The sequence below is a fragment of the Helicoverpa zea genome, chromosome 14, assembly GCF_022581195.2.
Source record: "Helicoverpa zea isolate HzStark_Cry1AcR chromosome 14, ilHelZeax1.1, whole genome shotgun sequence".
In the NCBI taxonomy this organism is placed as follows: Eukaryota; Metazoa; Arthropoda; class Insecta; order Lepidoptera; family Noctuidae; genus Helicoverpa; species Helicoverpa zea.
This window is the reverse complement of record NC_061465.1, coordinates 11425317-11445090: the sequence shown is the minus strand read 5'-3', so window position 1 is coordinate 11445090 and position 19774 is coordinate 11425317. Positions and strand designations below refer to the sequence as shown.

The 19774-nt window shown below is 38.6% G+C and overlaps 1 protein-coding gene across 1 annotated transcript in view; it reads right to left on the bottom strand.

The window, feature by feature from the left end:
* LOC124636699 (mitogen-activated protein kinase kinase kinase 11) overlaps positions 1–19774 on the bottom strand; it is a 54834-nt gene that overhangs the window by 14783 nt on the left and 20277 nt on the right. The window lies entirely within an intron of this gene.

Sequence of the window (19774 nt, the reverse complement as noted above, 5' to 3'; positions counted from 1 at the left end):
CAGAAATAAGGGGACAATATACCTTAGAAAAATATTTTTCACAACTAATGTTTATATGGCGAAATACCACAAAAAACCCTTGACCCCCTGAAGCATTGGCTCGGGGACTTCAGGAATTCCGTCTCGTGTTCCAAGTAGCTCACATGCAAAGGCTCCATAAATCGATGCCGCGTTATTCGAGTCGGCTGGCCGAGTTTTATAAGTGTTCAGCCAAATATAGACCGACTTGGCCACACAAATACTCCGTACAATTCGATTTAGGAAGGAGCTCTGGATATTGAGCCCATACAAAGTACAATAGCAGGGTGTAAGATACTCGCCATCTATACTAATGTTATAAGCAGGTTTGTTACTTTGTAAGGGATATCTTGGCTTCAAATTTTGTTATGGTTTACAATCACAATTTTAGAAAGCATAGCATTTCTGGTGCGCTAAAAACAGAGTGCTTATTGATGCAATAAATGAAGTTATTACACTGACAGCAAAACATTTTAAAAAAACCTTGCGAAGACAAAACGCGAAACGCTAACAAAAAACCTAATTAAAGAAATTGAATGTGGTCGTTAGAAGATCACCGAACGCTCTTAATTTTATACCTTAGCGAATGCACAATGTAATGTGACATATTTTTTGTTACATTTTATATTAATTACTGAACTAATTAGCACAACTATATTGTGTTGTGTCAGTAAAAGTTATTCTCGATTTCTCACAAACGTATCACCATTTGGTGAATGAATTGAAGTGCTAACTTTATTTTTTAGCAAAAGTACCGTCTATTTTACCCTTTGCAAACTACGTTAACGTCAGGCTTCCAAGCTGACCAATTTAATTTGGCGCAGTAAATTGACGTTTCTGAGACGCCACACCACGAACTTCTATTTGAAATAGAGTCTATTTTAGCGTAGAATTTGCGCGTTTAGTTTATGTCGCAGAATTCTGAGTGTCTGATCAGCAGTGTAAACAAAATGAGGGAAACATGTAACCTTATTCTATGTTTAGTCTACATAGCAGAATGCATGTTTACGTCGGCGGGTTGTTTGTGAAGTAGTTCACAACGGAAATCAATCAAAATCAACGATAATTGCTCAACAATTGCAATCGTCGCGGACGCCAATTAAGTGATCAGATCTGTCTGCATCATTAATCTAATCGAACAAGGCTATCTCAATCTTGAGGTTTTAAAATTGAGGCGTTTTGGCAATAGATGTGCTTCAAAATCACCACAAAAGTATTGTGCTTAGCGATACATTTCAAGAACAACTGAAGTGTTGCTAATTGACTTCTCAATAATAGCATACATACATATGTGTTATCTAGACTAGATTAGTACCCAACTGACAGTATTAGACTCTCCTTTAAGCCATAAAATTTTAGCATTACCAAGATTGGCAAAAAGTGGGTGTGGTACAGGTACTTCTACCCAACCCTTCAACGTAAAGAGGCATAATATTACGTACAATGTGAAGTGCGCATTTACTTCAGACAACACTGAAGAATCGATTTCACTTAGCTAACAAAGATACCGCGGGAACTAACCCATCTGGAATCCTCTCTTCCAGTGAAGAATGGATTACCATAAGAATACCATCGATCTTTCTAGATAAAATATATCCCGTAATCGAGAAACCATTGATTTATGTACTTCCGAAGCTTGACCTGATTCGGATAAAAAGTGGGGAAAGGAAGTGTGGAATATAAGTTTTGGAGTTTGGCTAAGATTCTTTATTTATGGCCTGACCTGAAGCTGTGGAAATACTGACTGCAAAATCTTTAGAAAAGAGGTCACAGACATGTTTAATGTGGTTGAAGACTGGTAGGTTCGAATGAAGAATGCTATTTTTGCCTCAATTTAACGATGAAGGAAAACCCAAACAAAATTCCGGTTGTATGCTAAAAGCTACACGTTTTCTCGTAATTTCGTAGTTACAAATACTTAACAGAATTCCTGGCTTATCGTTTACGCTATTGAGATTATAATGCGATTCTGTTATCTCATAAGTACTCGAGTATCGCAGGTATTCCCTCGAATTGATAATAAAGTGGTTTGGAATGCGTGTGAGACAGGCAGGGTGTCGTCGTATTTCGTCTTTAATTTGAACTCAGAAATTAGCTGGTAGGTGAAATGCTTTAATTTGTATAAATACTAATATTTGCTGTAAATTAAGATAGAAAATGTCTCAATTCGACAAATCATGGCACAAAGTATTTTCCCTTTATAACCTCTATTGTTTAATCAAACTCAAACTCAATTATTATTTATTACTGAGAAATCGAATCTAAAGTTAAATTCACAAGTCCTTGCCTGTCTTTCTTGAAAGTATAAGTACCACTATACGTAGGTACGTTACACATTGATATGCCAAACCTAACATAACCTTAGGACTCCAAATTAATCTCAACTTGCACTAAGTGAACTCTCCCCACAGTAATTGGAAGTCGACCTTCAAGCAACGTATTTCCCATGCCACGCCACCATGGCATACGTGACCAGAAAGACAAAAGACTTCGTAACGAGCTCATTGAAAATTGAGACTTCAGAGTGCAGTATCATATGCCTCGTACGATGCTCGTAAAGAATGAATGGTACGCTTGAAATGTGTAATGAGTTTGTTGTTTGAAATAGGAAAGTAACTTCTATTTGTTTACCATTTGGTAAATAAGAAGGATGGCATACAGAACAGTTTTATGCTGGTGTATGAAGTATTTTAGGTCTTCTGCTTGAGAAAAGGCGATGGCTACTTTTTAACCAGGTGCGAGTAGAAGTTCCCTCGGTTCGCAGGTGGAATTGCCGGGAACAGCTGGTTAATGATAAGTTTGGAACCGCGGTCATACACAGCTGTGTTTAATCATGCCGAACGTAGATTAACTTCCTAATATAAGTTCTTAAAGTTCTGCTTTCCATTCTATAGCAGGTGTCATTAATCGTTTGGGCGCTAGACGTCCTAAGTGTTCAAACTTAGTGAGTAAATATGTGTCTGAAGCGAGGACCACATATTTGGCAACTTCCCCTGCAGGGAAACGCCTGAAATCGATGCTTGTCTAGTAAAATTATGACATTGCTGCAAGTTTTCCGATATCGGAGTCCGATCATTCTGGAAAACATTATAATATTTGCAAACTTACATATTCTTAGCTTCTGCCATACAAAAACAACAAATGCTAGTGGGAGCTTTCTGTGGATTCAGTCTTTGTGAAACTTTTTGCTCAAACCTACAAATAGCCGTTTGCATTCAACCCAAAAAGTTTAGACATTTCAGCGTTTATTTTGGAAAGCTTTCAGGCAAAATTAGATATTTACTTTTTATTTTGTAATTTCGTTCCAGTTTTTATTACTGGCGCGCTAAAACGAGGGTTTCAAGTACCATTTATATTGATTAGGTAAATATATGTATAGTCAAGAAGGTTCTATATAGGTACTCGATGGTATATTTTAGAACTTGCTCAATATAAGACTAAAGTATATAAGCAACTATATAAAAATAAACTACGTCGTAGGTCTATTTTGATAACTCGATCCATAATGTATGAGGGAAGCAAGTAGGTGTTACCAGCCGAAGAAGTTATGACAAATATGTATAAAGCAAAGGGGCCATCATGTTAGTAAGGCCGTAATGTAAAAGTATGTGCTTTAAAGAGACCAATCCCTTCCTTAGACTAGCTTTTAACTAACGAGGACACACCTTTCCCCTTCCACTACCAATAAATAAAACAGACCATTCGGAGTAATTTTAAAGAAAATGTCACCAGGTCTTAACGTATCTGATGATATATAGGCCTTGATGGCCACGCCTCTCGGGCTTAACGACTGGTGTGGAATGAAATTATGCTCCGAGCTGGTTTCATCATACTTGCATCGACTCGGGTAATTATTGACCCCTCTTGTTGCTTTTATTATGCAGTGGAAGATTTTTCAATGTCCCCCTTTTTGAATGGCTGTCTTTAGTACCTTTTCGTTAATATTGCTGGCTAATGGGGTTTTTGATCTGCAAAAGCAACATCTATATGGTTTTGTATGAAAGTTTTGACATGGAAGTTTAGGTGAATCTGCAATTTCTGTTCATTCGATACTGCGACCTAATCTTTGCATTTTCACCCTATTTTAGTTGTGCATCAAATACCTATTAGATCGTATTAGTACGAGTTTCAAACAATCACTTGAAAATAATTCTCCAATATCACCATTTTCCAGGCACCAACACACTCAAGCCTTCACTGACAGACACGCAAATCATACGACACACCGTCCATTCACACGTCCATCATCTTACAAAAGGTAGAGGCAGGCACGTCAGTCTGACAACCGATTGTAACAGCCCGTAATGAGGATTAAGCGGCGATATTTTGATGAGCAATTTGTACGAAAATGGTGACATGACGATATTGTTGGTGATGCCGGATAAATTGCTGGCAATATATCTGTTGAAATGATGGATAGTAATTTGGCTTAAGTAGTCATTATTCCTTTGTGGCCGGTTCAGTAATCATTGCATCTGTGAATTGGGACCACTGTCCAATTCGTGTGGTGACATAATGATACAATGTTGAAGGTATTCATAATTCTTTTATCGATATAATTAATTTGCTTTTATACATCACAAAACTTGGCAAATTACCGTGACATGGTATCAATCGATTCATCGATTTACCAATGACTTGTTAGATTACGAAGCCGAAAAACTTCGGCGTGGTTTTTCACATCACTCATCGTTCATAGAATTATACCTCTATATTGATGACGTGGTTAGTGAAAGATTCCATGATTCGATATCAAATGTAAAAACCAGACAGAAGTTGTTCTTGAAATCCATTCAACGGGAATGCCCGGGTTCGGGTACGAATTTGAGATTGTAAATAAAATGCAATCTTATTTTAATATCATAAGCACACACTCAGGAAGTTGCCGAAGGGTATGGTGCATCTGGCACGATTCGGTTTGAGCGACTTTTTTTTCTTTATGGAAATTCCCTTTAATTCCCAGGTTTATTTCTTATATTAATCATTCGTTTTCTTATTAACGACAGTAAGTTTTATTCTACTATTCATTATTTTCATAAGGAGGTCCTTTTCTCAGTATCAACGGCACTCCCAAATCCCGGTTTTATCGACACAACTTTTTCCTCAGACACACAAGTTCTGATGTCATCGTTCAAGGAATCAGTTTCACCGATCCGCCGTCAATCAATGCGCACGCGACTCGACATGTCATGAATTATTCAGAGGTTAGGCAGGATATAGTTCCGGTTCCTCCGTTCGAGAGATCTTTGATGGAGTATTTTTGAGGAAGTAAAGATGGGAAGTGTAGATAGAATATAACAGGATAGACGTTAGGACATTTGCAAAGGTTTTTATGGGTAATGGATTAAGCAGCCATGTTGTATCGGGTTGCCTGGGTAACTGGGTTGAGGAGGTCAGATAGGCAGTCGCTTCTTGTAAAGCACTGGTACTCAGCTGAATCCGGTTAGACTGGAAACCGACCCCAACATGATTGGGAAAAAGGCTCGGAGGATGATTAAGCAGCACTGTTATGTGGCTTTATCAATTTTAAATAAGAATTGAGATCTGTTTCAAGCGAGGAAATATCGATTACTGCTTAATTAATACATGAATGAACAACGTTACATAATCAAACGTAGCTAATCAACATACAGGGGGAGTACTGTCGAATTAGGACATAAATTGACACCGTGTTAGCATATGTATTGATTTTACACGTGGAACAGCGGTAGGCCCTACCTGTGTGCATACATAATGTTTCCTCCGAAGAGAATACACAAGTAAAAAAAATAATATTTTTAGTTTATTGAGGGAAGCGAACGTGAGCCTGCTGTTTTTATGGCTTATTCCCATGCACTCCGATTGTGTCTGGATACGCTATTAACATACGTTAATTCTCAAGGTTCCTGATCCGATGAATGTACTACAATGCATTTTTGGAATACCAAGTAATTAAGTGTATAGAATTCAATTATCGTGTACCTGTCTTTAACAGATCCATCGAACGTATGAAATTCATTTAAAGACTGGCCTTCCACCTGACAGTTTTAAGCCTAGAAATAAGCTAGCTAGAAGATATGGGACAGTGTTTCTAACTTTCTAGTGAACTAGCAACGGAGCCGGCAGCAGAGTGATCGATGTATGAAGGCTGCCTATAAGGAGTGACAGATGAATGATAGTCGTATCGAAAACGTTCGCACAATCAGGCGCAATCTGCGCCGTCAGAACCAGTATAAGCAGGGCTTGATGTATGAAAGTGACATTCCAACTTAGTTCCGCTTATAATGGATTACAGTTTACAGTTTGGTACGGTCTGCAACATACAGATCATGTGTTGAAATAGTTCTTTCAAATAAGGCTATTTTATTTCTTTGCCATATGTAATTTTACTTCTGTATGTGTATAGTTCCGACAAAGAAGAATGGCGAAAATGTACCCACATGATTTAAAGATCATTTATTTGCAAATCTATATGAATTTAAATAACAAGTTTGATAGAGGTTTATATAAAAAATATTGAGTTTTTAGCTCATGGGAATTAAAAGTTAGAAATAAACTAAATCTATTAAAAATTAGATAACATGCAGTTTGCGAACGCATCGTGTGTCACTGATTACGTTCCTATCTTCATAGTTAATTATTCAGTAGATTCATCGCTGAACGTGTGACGTCCACAAGTCGTCAACGTTTGGCAGTTATTATTTTCTTGTATTTTTTACTTAAAAAGTAAAATAGAAACAGCAACAATGAATAAGCAAAGTACACATTTAGTAAATAATAATTACAACGCTAGCATGTTGTAGGTATTGCTAACCTTTTTTGTGCGAACGCAAATTGGAACGTTTGTGGCTAGAGGCTGCTGTCAGTGCTGTGTTCTGTCGTTCCATGTTTGGTTTTGTTTTCAACGGCTAACTTGGGATTTGAATGCGATTTTGTGGATTACTTCACTGCCCACACTTTTATCGGATGCCTAGGCTGAACAAACAGTGAAGGCGATCTTTAAAACATCGTTCATCTATAGTTTAAACCAGGTCACCAAGTTCCTAGTTCACAAATATTCTTTTCGTTTTGAGATTTTTAGGTCATAATCTTCTACCTTGCATAACTTTTTTCTTCCAACTTTTGCAACTCATTATCCATTTGCTTTTTTGTTAGTTTTGTATAGATCTACAAGTAGTACTAAGTTTCAATTATGTACAAATCTTATCAATGTGTCCCAATTTACATACAAGTTCGCCAATCTTCTTTAATTTGAAGTTGATTTACTTATAAAGAATTTCAATAAACTTCATTTGCCAAGAGCTTATCATACTTCTCTGCAGTGATGAAGCACGCACCTGACCTTTTTCAAGGACATGACAAATAAGGTCACATTATTGTATGTCTTTTTAGGGCGACGTGACCCTTCCCGGCGTTTCCACTTGCTTAGGTTTTGATAATGGCCCGCCATTTTAAATGTCAACTAGGCCAAATTAAGTTTTAACTAAGTTAAAACAAAACTTACTACCTATAGTTAAGTTAATGTTTGATCAGTAGCTGTTTATTTTGATGATTGCGAATAATACAACATTGTGCAATGATGCGAAATAAATGAAACGACACATTTAAATATGTCAAGTATATACAACTATGGATTATAAAGCAGTTGCTACTTAAGTCGAAAACAAGAAAGCCATACAAGACTGTTTTGCGACTATTTCTATATAATCCAATAATATCGAAGATCACGGTTGCGGTATGAAGACTTAGTTAATATTCTAGGGTAGATAGAGATAGCCTTCTATGGGTAGTGGGTCTCGCTCTTGCAAACAATGGTAGGTCATGTCATGTTTAGTTCCAGAATGCCGTTGTACGTTGCAGTGACCTTAGTCATTATAGATTAGGGCTATACCGTAGTGTAGCCACGTATAACGAAGGTCTATTTTTAATCCAAGCTTATCTGCAGTTGATTGAATATGTAATCTTTATCTATTGATGTGTGTGGTCTGCATTATGTTTAATTAGAAGTTACTGTATTTTACTATTCCGTTTAAGCAGGGACATCATGGACATACAAGGGTGGCAATAATATAAACACAGACAAAAATATGTTCTGATATTTGTAAAATTCAAAGCTAAAATTGAAGAAAACAATTTAAAACTGCTGAATATTTAGTAGATAATCCCAGAAGCAGACGGTACCCTATTTGTTACGAAGATTAGACGGAAAACTTTAAGAACGCATCGTTTCATCTAATCCCTAGCGTCTGTTATTTCAGCTCAGTTTTAGATTCTTCTGGAAAGAAAATTTCACCCTAAAATATACCGACGAGAATCGAAAATGGGCTCTAACCGTGGCATTAAAGCAGAAAGGGCGAGGGTTGTTTGTATCAAGCTATACACGTCGCGCCGAGCTGTTTTATGTACCAAAAGGGTAGATAATATGGAAATAGAAGCGTGTTAGGGATGTTTGAAGTGAAATTGGGCGTAAGACTGAGGAATAAAGGGTTTTGTTTCCAAACTTCCGTGCCATTCCGCCCTAATGGGTTTCTGGTGAGACCCGGTTTTTTGTTATTTCGCGCTAAAAAAACGTTGTCATTGCCAGAAGGTTAAAAGAATTCCGTAAACGGGATCAAGTCGGTGCCAGTCACGGCAAAGAGTTATTTTTCACACAAAATTTGTGACAGGTCTCGTAAAATCTCTTTATAAAAACGTTTCTACAAGATTTGCCGAGAGTTTAGAAGCCCACCGTGGTCGAAGTGGTTTCAACGTATGCAAAACCCTAATAAACTGTATTATTAATGTCAAAGTTTGGAACATTAAAAGAAAGTTCAGTTTATATACCTGAATGCTTTTATGGTGAAACACGAAATACGTTAGACGTGGACGGCTACATAAACCATGTTACTCAGAATCTATAGATCGATACAAAAGTAAAATGTACCAGCGTGCCCAAATACACGGTAAATATTTTCATTGCTTTTAGAAACGTGTTTCAAACTGAAAGGTACTTAGGAGCTTGGTAACTTCGCAATCGACTACCTCGCTGCTACAAAAATATTTTTATTGCACACATTACTGCGGCAGACGTAACCATCACATTTATGCTTGCCAAATTCATACAAGATGCCGTGTAGCTTATTACTTATTTTTCAACTTGTTCCTGAATAAATATGAGAATATATTTGAATATTTTCCAGACGGGAGTTTACATTCGCGTCTTTTGTTCGCTGTATTTTTATATAACCTAGGTCAGTTGGGTATAATATCTCAGCAGCAGACAATAAGAAGCGATTGTATCTCTGGAGTCTTCTATGTTTATGAGGGCACAGAATTGTATTGTCTCGGATGCAATTTAATACTTTCTCTGGAAGTAAAATGTAGCAGAATTTCAGTCTATTCCATTCTAAGAAATGCGACCAGGAATACTTAAACTTTCAGCAGCACTGTTACTTAGATACAAAATGCAGCTTAAAGGCGGCAAGAGACTCTAAATCCAAGTTAAATTTTAATCAAGTCTTTGCAGTACCTAGTGGGAATGGACAGGTGGCTGACGAAGAAAATTGCAACCGTACGAATTTTATTGCAGCGGTGTAAGTAAATAGATATTTTTCAAAGAAAATTCACGTTTTCTTCTGTCGCTAAAAGTATTGGACTAACGGTGGCGGCATATTGGGCTGACAAAATGTAGTCTCAGTATAAGACATGTCATCGACACGAAGAAGTATTGGACTTTAAGCTTCATGGTAGTCACGTTGCAAATTATCAGTAACGTTTCGTAACAAAGTCTAATTTTACCAGAAACCCCTTGGTAGTCAACCCATTTATTTTATTTCTTTCTAATATAAGTTAATGGCAATTTCTTAGCGTCGAGAGTTCGACCTACATTTTTGCATAAAAGAAATGCGAGGTGGTAAATAATTTTTAGGGTCTGTCCCAAACGACCGGCGGACCACATATACAATTCTTGTTCTCGCAAGTTATAGCTTTAGTTTGGTCCTAAAACTATAGTACGCGTTATAAATTCATAACACCTCAGCTTTTTGTTGGAACAGGGGGGAGTCATGGCGACATTGACAAACGACTTCCTAAAATAAAACTTGTTTGTTCGGAAACGTTATTGATGACAACCATCTTGTGCTATTACTTCTATTCTTTGTTCCCTCGAGAAACAGTTTGTTTGTCGTCCCTGGAAATGGACTTTGAATCCTTGTTTTATTGCCGGTAACATTTGCCTATTACGACGGTTTCGAAGTAGATTTATTCAAGGACTGATGCACGCAATCCTGAAGAACATACCATTTTGATAAGGATGATTCTAGGTTTATAGTTGAGCAATCGGCGGATAAAGTTCTTTGTCACAAGGAATCAGGAAAAAAATTTGAAAAATATTGGTTCTACCGACATAGGTGACTGTGGGCGTGTTATTTATGTCTACTACCTGGTTTCTTTAAACACGCAGTGTTCATACATAGCATATAAAATCAAAAGCCCCAGCTTTGTACACCATTCAAAATCATACACAAACTTGACACCTGAAAATTGCTCCAAACATTAAATAACAGTAGCAACACGACACTTAATTACCCCCAAGCCCTTAATACTGCTAATAGGGTCCTTAATAATAGCCAAACATACGTCTCGTACAATTACCATGTTGGGAGTGTTGCATTAATTATGACGCTGGTACATTTGCCGAGCGAGCGAAGGGAGACAAAAACAAGTGAGATGAGAAGTTCTTCAATTAAGCAGACAGAAGGTCCTTGTGATAACGAGCTGTAGTGCGCACTGCTTGGGTCTCAGACGCCATTGTTTGTGGTCCTTAGCAAGGTAGACATGTTTAATTAGGTGAACAAAGACCTGTTTACCTTTTTATCGCGAATAAGATGAATCAGGGCTTTTTATGTTAATTGTTGCAATCTATGATGCCGTTGACTATAACGATTTTATTGTTAAAAGAATTTGTGACAGTATTTCTGGCAAAATTTAAATACATAGTATCATTCTTAAATAAGACCAATGTGGTGTACGAAGGGGCATCTAATGTAATATTGTGGAGACAAGAATAATAAAAAGGCTTTTCCGCTTAGTTTGGACGTTTCGTAACAGAAAATGCAGAGCCCAGCGTATAGGAATATCAATGTTGGGAGCATGTGGCAGACTCCGTTCGAAGGATTAGGGAGATCCAGCTAATGTAAATTTCAGAGTTGGAAAGAAAGCTTTTTTTTTACTTTTTACAGTCTTGAACACCAATGAAGTCGAGTGATAAGCTACCTACTTCCAGGTAATTGGGAATTTTTATTACAGTAGATTCCAAGCAATGTTCGTAAATGTTTCCGCAAATGCACAAATACTTCCTCTTTAATTGACGTCAAACATGACAACAGAGCAATAACTATTTGGACATATCATGGACGAAATAAAAAACTAAACTATTTTAGAAACATTCAAAGAAAGGCAATCCAAAGATTGATAACTAGAAGGCAAAAAAGGATGGACTCCTTTATTGTGGCACAAAATAAACAACAGAGGAATATGGCAATATGTAAAAGCAATTAAATCACCAATCTAAGCCAGTTCTTCATCCAATCTCCTCAGAGACATGCAAGCCGTTTTCATTGTAATTAATCTCGGCGAGCATAAAACTTAAAAGCCAATGTTTATGATATAGAGCCTGAACTACACTTGCTATGCTAATAAGTGTAATGACAGTTTGTCGGTAGGAAACTAACGGACGGACGTCACTGGTACAGTGATTACACTTGCGGAAAATAATACAGGATAACACAATGTTGTATTTGAAGTAAATATTATGGTGGAGCCGTGAGAAAAGTTGTGAAATAACATTTTAATACCAGACAGTATTATCAATGTGTGAAGACATAATACTTTCACGGTAAATGGGTCATTCTAAGTTAAGAGGTAATTCGTTGTATGAAATGGCGGCACGAGTTTTTTTTAATATATTTTTACTTAAGTATACATTTTTAAATGTAAACGGCTACGTTGAATACATTTACAAAGGGGCCAGTCAATTTTTTGGTTTTATCTCGTTTTATAAGTGATCAGGGGAAATACACAATACAGGGGAGAGACAAGGTGTACAGGGGAAGATACTTCATGAACAGGGAAGAGATAAAAAAAATAACAAGGTTAATTTAAAGAATCATCTTTATTTATTTTAATTATGAATTATTTATAATCAGACTTTTCATTTCTTAGCAGTCTTATGTGCTAGGTTCAAAACATGAAAAACAATAATAAAAAGAAACAAAAAATTCTCTTTTGAATAACAGTATAAACTTGAAATCATCATTAATTTAAGAGCCCAGCTCTTGTCGGTGCAGCTCCTTCCATTTACACCTATCTAGCGCCAACTCCTGGACTTCCTTATACGTCACGACCTTCACCTTTTCTTTAATTTGCTTGATGTAGCTATATCTTGGACGACCCCTTCCTCTCTTTCCTTCGACCTTCCCTTCCACGATGTTTTTGATAAAATCGTCGTGACGTATAAGGTGTCCTATCATTCTTCCTCTCCTATTCTCTATATTTTGCAATAGTTGCCTCTTAGTTCCTACTCTGTTTAGTACTTCCTCGTTAGTAACTCTTTCTGTCCAGCTAATTCTCTCCATCCTCCTCCAGCACCACATCTCAAAAGCCTCCAGTCTGCTAAAAATATGGAGAGAAAAAGCAAAAAATCGTAGAAGACGTTTAGCACTCCAAGATATGAGTAATGCTTTTGTAACACCACCATACATCACTCATCACTCACCTTCGGTTTGCCGACGACATCGTAGTCATGGCAAAGTCGATGGAGGAACTCAGTATGATGCTCGAGGGCCTCGACCGAGTTTCACAACGGGTGGGCCTGAAAATGAACATGGACAAGACGAAAATTATGTCAAATGTCCATGTTCAGCCCACCCCAGTCTCTGTTGGAAGCTCGGTACTCGAAGTTGTTGACTCATATATCTACCTAGGACAAGTAGTCCAATTAGGTAGGTCCAACTTCGAGAAAGAGGTCAACCGCCGAATCCAACTCGGCTGGGCAGCGTTCGGGAAACTACGCAATGTCTTTTCGTCCGACATACCTCAGTGCCTCAAGACGAAAGTCTTCAACCAATGTGTGTTACCAGTGATGACTTACGGCACCGAAACGTGGTCTCTCACTATCGGCCTCATCTCAAAGCTCAAAGTCGCTCAACGAGCTATGGAGAGGGCTATGCTCGGTGTTTCTCTACGTGATCGAATCCGAAACGAGGAGATCCGTAGACGAACCAAAGTGACCGATATAGCCCACCGGATTAGCAAGTTGAAGTGGCAATGGGCAGGCCATATTGCTCGCAGAGCAGATGGCAGATGGGGCCGAAAAGTGCTGGAGTGGAGACCACGGACTAGCAAGCGCAGCGTAGGACGTCCACCAACGAGGTGGACAGACGACCTTATAAAGGTCGCCGGAAGACGCTGGATGCAGGTCGCTTCCAACAGGTATCTGTGGAGATCAAAGGGGGAGGCCTATGTTCAGCAGTGGACGTCCTATGGCTGAGATGATGAACACCACCATGTCAGATAATGAAGGCCCACCGCCTCCTCAAAATATAAACAGCGAACGCAGGCAGCACAGCAAAAGTCAACTTTTTTTTTAACAACGTCAAAAATCATCAAATGACCCCTCCCGCTGTGGGTTAGCAGCGGCGAGGGAGTGTCAGATTCTTACTGACTAAAAACCGTCGTGTTCCGTCGTAGGTCTTTTATGTGCCAGGGCCGCGGTATCTCTTTCGAAGAACCCGCAGCCCCGGCAGGCCTTGGCCCTGCTGGGCCCCACTGGGGTTGCTGACATCTCTTTGAGGAGCGCGTGGAACAACGCGCGCTGTCGACACGGGTCTGTCGTCTAAGCAGACAGAGGGACGATGAGCCACCCGAACTCACCGCCCACAGACCCACGCCTACGGTGGCCAGGAGTCATCTCGCGACACCCGGCGCCCGTGGTGTTTACCTGCTCCAGCGCGGGGGCCGGGATGAGAGGTGCGAACTCTCTGACGTTCCGTCGCCTCCTTCTCGAGCATGACTGCTTCGCAGAAAAAGACGACGGCATCCCATTCCCTCTCGCCCCGGACCATGGCCTGAACCAGGGCCGGACGCGAGAGGTCGCCGCCGCCTAAAGCCTCGACGAGGACCCGGCGGTGCCCTTCCCACGCAGGGCACTCCTGGACTGTGTGGTCCACCGTGTCCTCGGTTCTGTCCGCACAATGGTGACACCCGGGCGCCTCGTCACGACCGATTCGATGCAGGTACCTCCCGAAACAACCGTGTCCGGTGAGGACCTGCGTCATGCGGTACGTGAGGGCGCCGTGACTCCTCCCGAGCCACTCCTCAAAGAGGGGACTTACCGCCACTATGGTGGCGGGCCCTGCAATGGGTTGCGACAGTCGCTCCCTCCAAGCCACCATGAGATCGCGCTGGAGCTCCACCCGTTGCGCGACAACTTGCCGCGGCAACGGACTTTCCCCCCAGCGCTGAGCCTCCTCGCGCCAGTCGCAAGAAGACTCTCGCCTCCAGATCCCACGATGGCAGTATGGCGGCTAGTAGGCCAGCTGCTTCGCGGGAAATCGTGCAGCAAAAGTCAACTCGAGTAATAAAAGCCAGAAACCTGAAAAAAAAAACAAGCGGAAGAAATTGATCCACTTAAATCTGTGCAGTCCAACGCTACAAAAAAACAAGTACAACGTTGAAATACTTATCCGGGTCATTTTTAATTCTTTGATATCGTAATCGTTCTGCTATCCTCTTCTTTTCAAGCCATTTTTCTGTAAATAAAACGTAATATTGTTTTGTAAAGCTAAAATAAGCATAACGCCAAGTAAAGGATTAGAGAAAACTAGAAGTATTAATGGAAACGCGTAAAAATGTATCTCCCCTGGACATTAAGTATCTCCCCTGCTATCAAAAGAGCCAGGGGAAATACGCCAGGGGAGATACATTTTCGATAGAAATCTAAAATAGCCGTAAAAGTATTTCGCGCACGTCATTCACACACAAACATAACAATGTACACACTATTCATAGTAAATATTGAAGTATATGTTATTATTTTAACAAAAAATTGCAATGTAAAACTTACCAGAGGAAAGACTGCATTCACTTAACATTTCTGCACCCAGCGAGTGGCGTGGTCGAAATTGCCGACAATAAAGGCGGCGCAGTTGCTTATGCGCCGTTTGCTGCTAACTTCACGTTACACACTATGCATTCAAGGTCACAACTTCTACAGACTAGGAGAGCAAAACTGATTTTTTAACGAAAACAAAAGACCAGGGGACGAGACACGAAACTCGGTGGACAAATTTCGGTGTTCATATTTTTTTTAAAGAATTGGAATAAAAGCACTTTTACTTGTAAAATACTATTACTAAGTTTACTGTACCTATAAAATTAAACAGTTTAAAATAATTATTGAATTTTAATACATTCATAATTACTGATTTACAAATAAAGTCGGTTGGGGGACAGACCAGGGGAGAGACATTTTTCTTATATTAGAGCTTATTGTGACTTAATTACGTACATTTCTGCAATAAATTTTAGTGACCACGTAGGAAACATTTAGTTTTAAGTGATAAATAGGTTATTTGTAAAGTTTATTGAAAAAAAAACGTATTTTTTTGTCGTTGCCGTCGAAAGTACTTCTTAACTTAGAATAACCCAAATATAAAATAATGAAGAAATAAGTGTGCCTTCTTTGGTAATATTTAGTTTAGTTTCTGTTCGAGGTTGAGGAAATGCCATCAGAAATGGCTCATTCGTTGTGAACATATTCCTTTCTTAAAGAGTTTCCATGGAGTTTCTTGGCGGCTTTTCTCCATTGAGAGCAACTTTTTGGAACTGTGCAATTAGTGTGAAGTTTCATAAGAGCCTGTGAAGGCCTATGTAAAATAAAAAAATTGACATCAACAGCCCAGCCTATTTAATAAAGATTCTTTTAAACTCTCTTGGAGACCCTCTTGGACCTATTCTGGTGCTGCTATGAGCCTAAATCGTTTAAGCAGTTCAACATTAGTTAGTAAGAAACAATACTTTCGCCATAACATTAACAAGGACTTGATAAGCAGGAACAGGAGCTAGTTGGCTCGGCGCCTCAAAAGCCCACCCACGTAACATACAGTTCAACAAATTGATATGCATCAGAATTGCTGTCTGTGCGTTGATCTTTTTTATGACGGGAGAATAGAGGTCCACTGTGCGTTTACGACTTTATGTGGGCATTCGTGTTTAAGTTGTTAAAGTGTGTCATAAATATTATATCCTGATATTTCTTTATAGAATTGTTACTGTTACAATATTTAGTAAGAGGTTTAATCTGCTGCATGAGATTTGTTCATGGCATTGGATTGAAAAGCTCTTTTCAAATCACAAAAAAATACTATAGTAATGCTATCCTCAATAATAAATAAAAATATTATTAATTTACTATAACCGTACCATTTATCCAAATGTTACGTTAGCAAGAGCTATTTATAGAACCAATCAATCCAAAACCAATTATTTGACCATTTACAAAACATCACAACGCAGAAAAAACACAACAGGTTTACAACTTACAAAAACATATACAACTATACCTACAAGAATCTACAACCAATTAGACGGCGTAAAAGCTAACAAATTACATTGTTCTTAGAGACCAGCTTTCTGAAGAAAACCGGGCCATATTAATAGTCTAACAGTTAGTATGAAGTCGTATTTATAGTCAGGCGCCACTGGCGACAGACGGATAAACTGGCTTCTGTACTTCGGTCATTGAATGCTAAGCCAGTTGTCACCAGTCGCTATTATTTATAGGCCGGCTTTGTGCATAGAAATCGGTTTCTAATGTTTGATCGTTTTCTCTTTATACATTGCATTGTTGTATTTTATAGAAGTCGTGGCATAGTGATTAAAGCACCTGACTCTCAAGTGTGCGGGTTAGATTCCAGCTCAAGCGTGTAACTTCGAAGTATATATGTACTTCCTTACTAGAATCCATTTTATATATTCTTGACATTCAAAAATGCCTATAGAGGCCTACATGAAATACACGATGGATGATTTCTCTTGGGAAAAAAATCCAAAAAAAGCATTTGAGACTAATCGATACCAATCTTATAAAAGCTAATGAATTTATTTAGTTGCTCGAACGCGCTAATCCTTGGGTCTGTTTCAGTGTCACCTATAGACAGACATCGCCGGCAGAACCAGTCATATTATAGTTTCGACAAAAATACTCCCAACACATCTAAGCATGTAAAAAAAGGACCACTCGATACAGACAAGCAACCCAGACAGGTTGATGACAATGTCCATTATAGTCCCATAAACCATCATGTCAGCGATAGCATTTTACGAGTAACCATGCTTTACGCCATAACCGCTAGAACGGTAGTAAACATGCCTATTAAACGTAAACATATTCTTATAGGGGCTTGAGTTGTTGTGGGTAAAAAAATATCTAAGAATAAGAAGTTTTATGGTGGCTTGAGTAGACTTTAGTGGGACAGATATCATGATAAGTGACCAAGATAAAGAGAAGGATAGGGGGCTACTGAGACTCGTAAGTATGCTCCTGTGTATCATCATACGATCCTAAATTGAGTATTGAGAATTAAATGTAAAGACATTACCGTATTCCGTACTTCAATCAACATCAAAGGTTTGGTAATCAGCAAACAATATTGCCAGTAAAAACGTTTAGCTTTAGTAGAGAACATGAAAATTAACTGCAAGTTAAAATTGCCAAGGATTCTTATACATGTCCAGTGCAGTTCGGGAGCATTCCAAACTGCTTACGTAGATTTAATTCTTATTTCCACCAGACAAGATTCAAAATGGTGGTACACGTTGTAGATGGAGTAAGCCGTGATGGCTTGTTGAAAAACGCTTATACAACAATATAATGTCAGTTTGTTGTCAACTGCTTTAGTATTCGTAAGTAGTATTTGCAAATTTTTAACACGCGATAACATAACAGTTTGGTGTTACAGTTGTATGAAATCAATACATTACGAGCCACAAGAGATTTGATCAAAGTAAATCGCAAAGATGTAATTCAAGTAGTAAGATAAGTATGAGAAGAAAAAAGATTCTAGTGTTATCCAAGCAATTTGTTTAAGCTCAAAATTGTATCTCAAAAAGCTGCGAGTAGCATCTCAGAATCCTTTTAAAATCTTGAGAAATCTGAAACTGAATGCTTATTTTGTTTTTTACAGCGTACTTTAAATACATTATGCTGCTAAAGGCTTTTTCTCGCTTGGATAATTTTTCTTCATTGCTCGCGACACCCGTGAAATGGTCGGGGATGAGAAAGGCTTTCTGAATTTTATTTTTAAAAGCGACGAAAGTTAAAAGCATTATAAGTTTGGCTCTACATAACTCATTTTTTGTGGGTAGCAAAATAGCTCCCAAAAGGGTGATACCTTGGACTTTGTTAATACTGGCTAATATTTTTATTGCCGCATTTGCAATCAAAGCAGAATCACACACCACTGCTATTACCACATCTGCTAATATAAAACCTATTCACAAAACGCGGCTTAATAAATTGATCTAACAAAACACTAATCGTAAAGGCATGCTCGTTTAAAATCACTATCCATAAAATCGATAAATGCCTCTTTAAAGCTCAGCACATATGGAAATATATTGCATAGTAATCTTAAATGGCAGAGCGGCTTCAATAATATTACCTTTTACGTTTATTACATGAATTCTGCCACCTCTACGACAAGAGTAGGTCGTAGGTCTGGACGCGGAGGCACCAGATAGTTTCACGCGCGAAAAATGTTGTTTACGAGCATAGACCAAGATGTTACCAGTTCTAAGGTTCTAAGAAACGAGAATAACAAAGATCAATGTTCTTTAAATGAGTCGGCGATCGTGAGTTTGTTTCTTCTACCATTTCTTGTGATAATCAGTTTGGAAAACGCTTGCATTAAGATACTTGTCGGACTGTGCGTACTTACTGACTAATCCTTTTTTTTTCAACAATCTTAACATTATCGATATTAGTTGCATAGAAGTGTGCAAATAATCGAGGCCTTATGTGCCATTAGACATTTCTTTGGAGCGTCAAATAGACGTATAAATGTTAATAGTCTCTTAATTGGTAAATAATCGCTGGACAGTCCATCGGTGTGATTAAAATCCCCATAAATAGTAGACGGTCGAAAGTTAATAGTTCTGGCTGGGACTCGATTAAGCCTTATACGAGGTCTTATGAAGACTTATCTTAATTGTGCTCACATAACAGATATTTCGTTTCATCTGGCGGTTGATGATAATCGCACTGGTATGTTATTACATGATAGTGATCTGTTTTACTTCTATTTAGCTACAGAAACATCATAGAACGATAAAGATGAACTAAACTTAATTAATGGCGGACAACACAAGATCGATCTAGAAATTATATCATTGCCATTTCGGCAAACTGGTTTTTTAAATGTAAAGTTTTTATATCATGTAGTATTTAAGAAAATACATCTAAATACTCTGAATATGAGGTCATCAAATTTTTAGCATGTAGTTTTTTTTGCAGCAGTTGGTTGAAACTGCATTGACAATTCCTTGCACGCTATATTTGCAGCATCTTTGATACCGCTTCCTTCGCCTAAGTGGCCGTTTGGAGTAAAATCAGACCATAGTCTGTCGTTACAAACTAGTTGGAATACGAAATCACACCGCGCACACCCGTATCGTGTCAACACGGCTTTAGACAAGCCCCGTCGTCTCCCACATACCTTATGGGGCACTCCGTTTCACC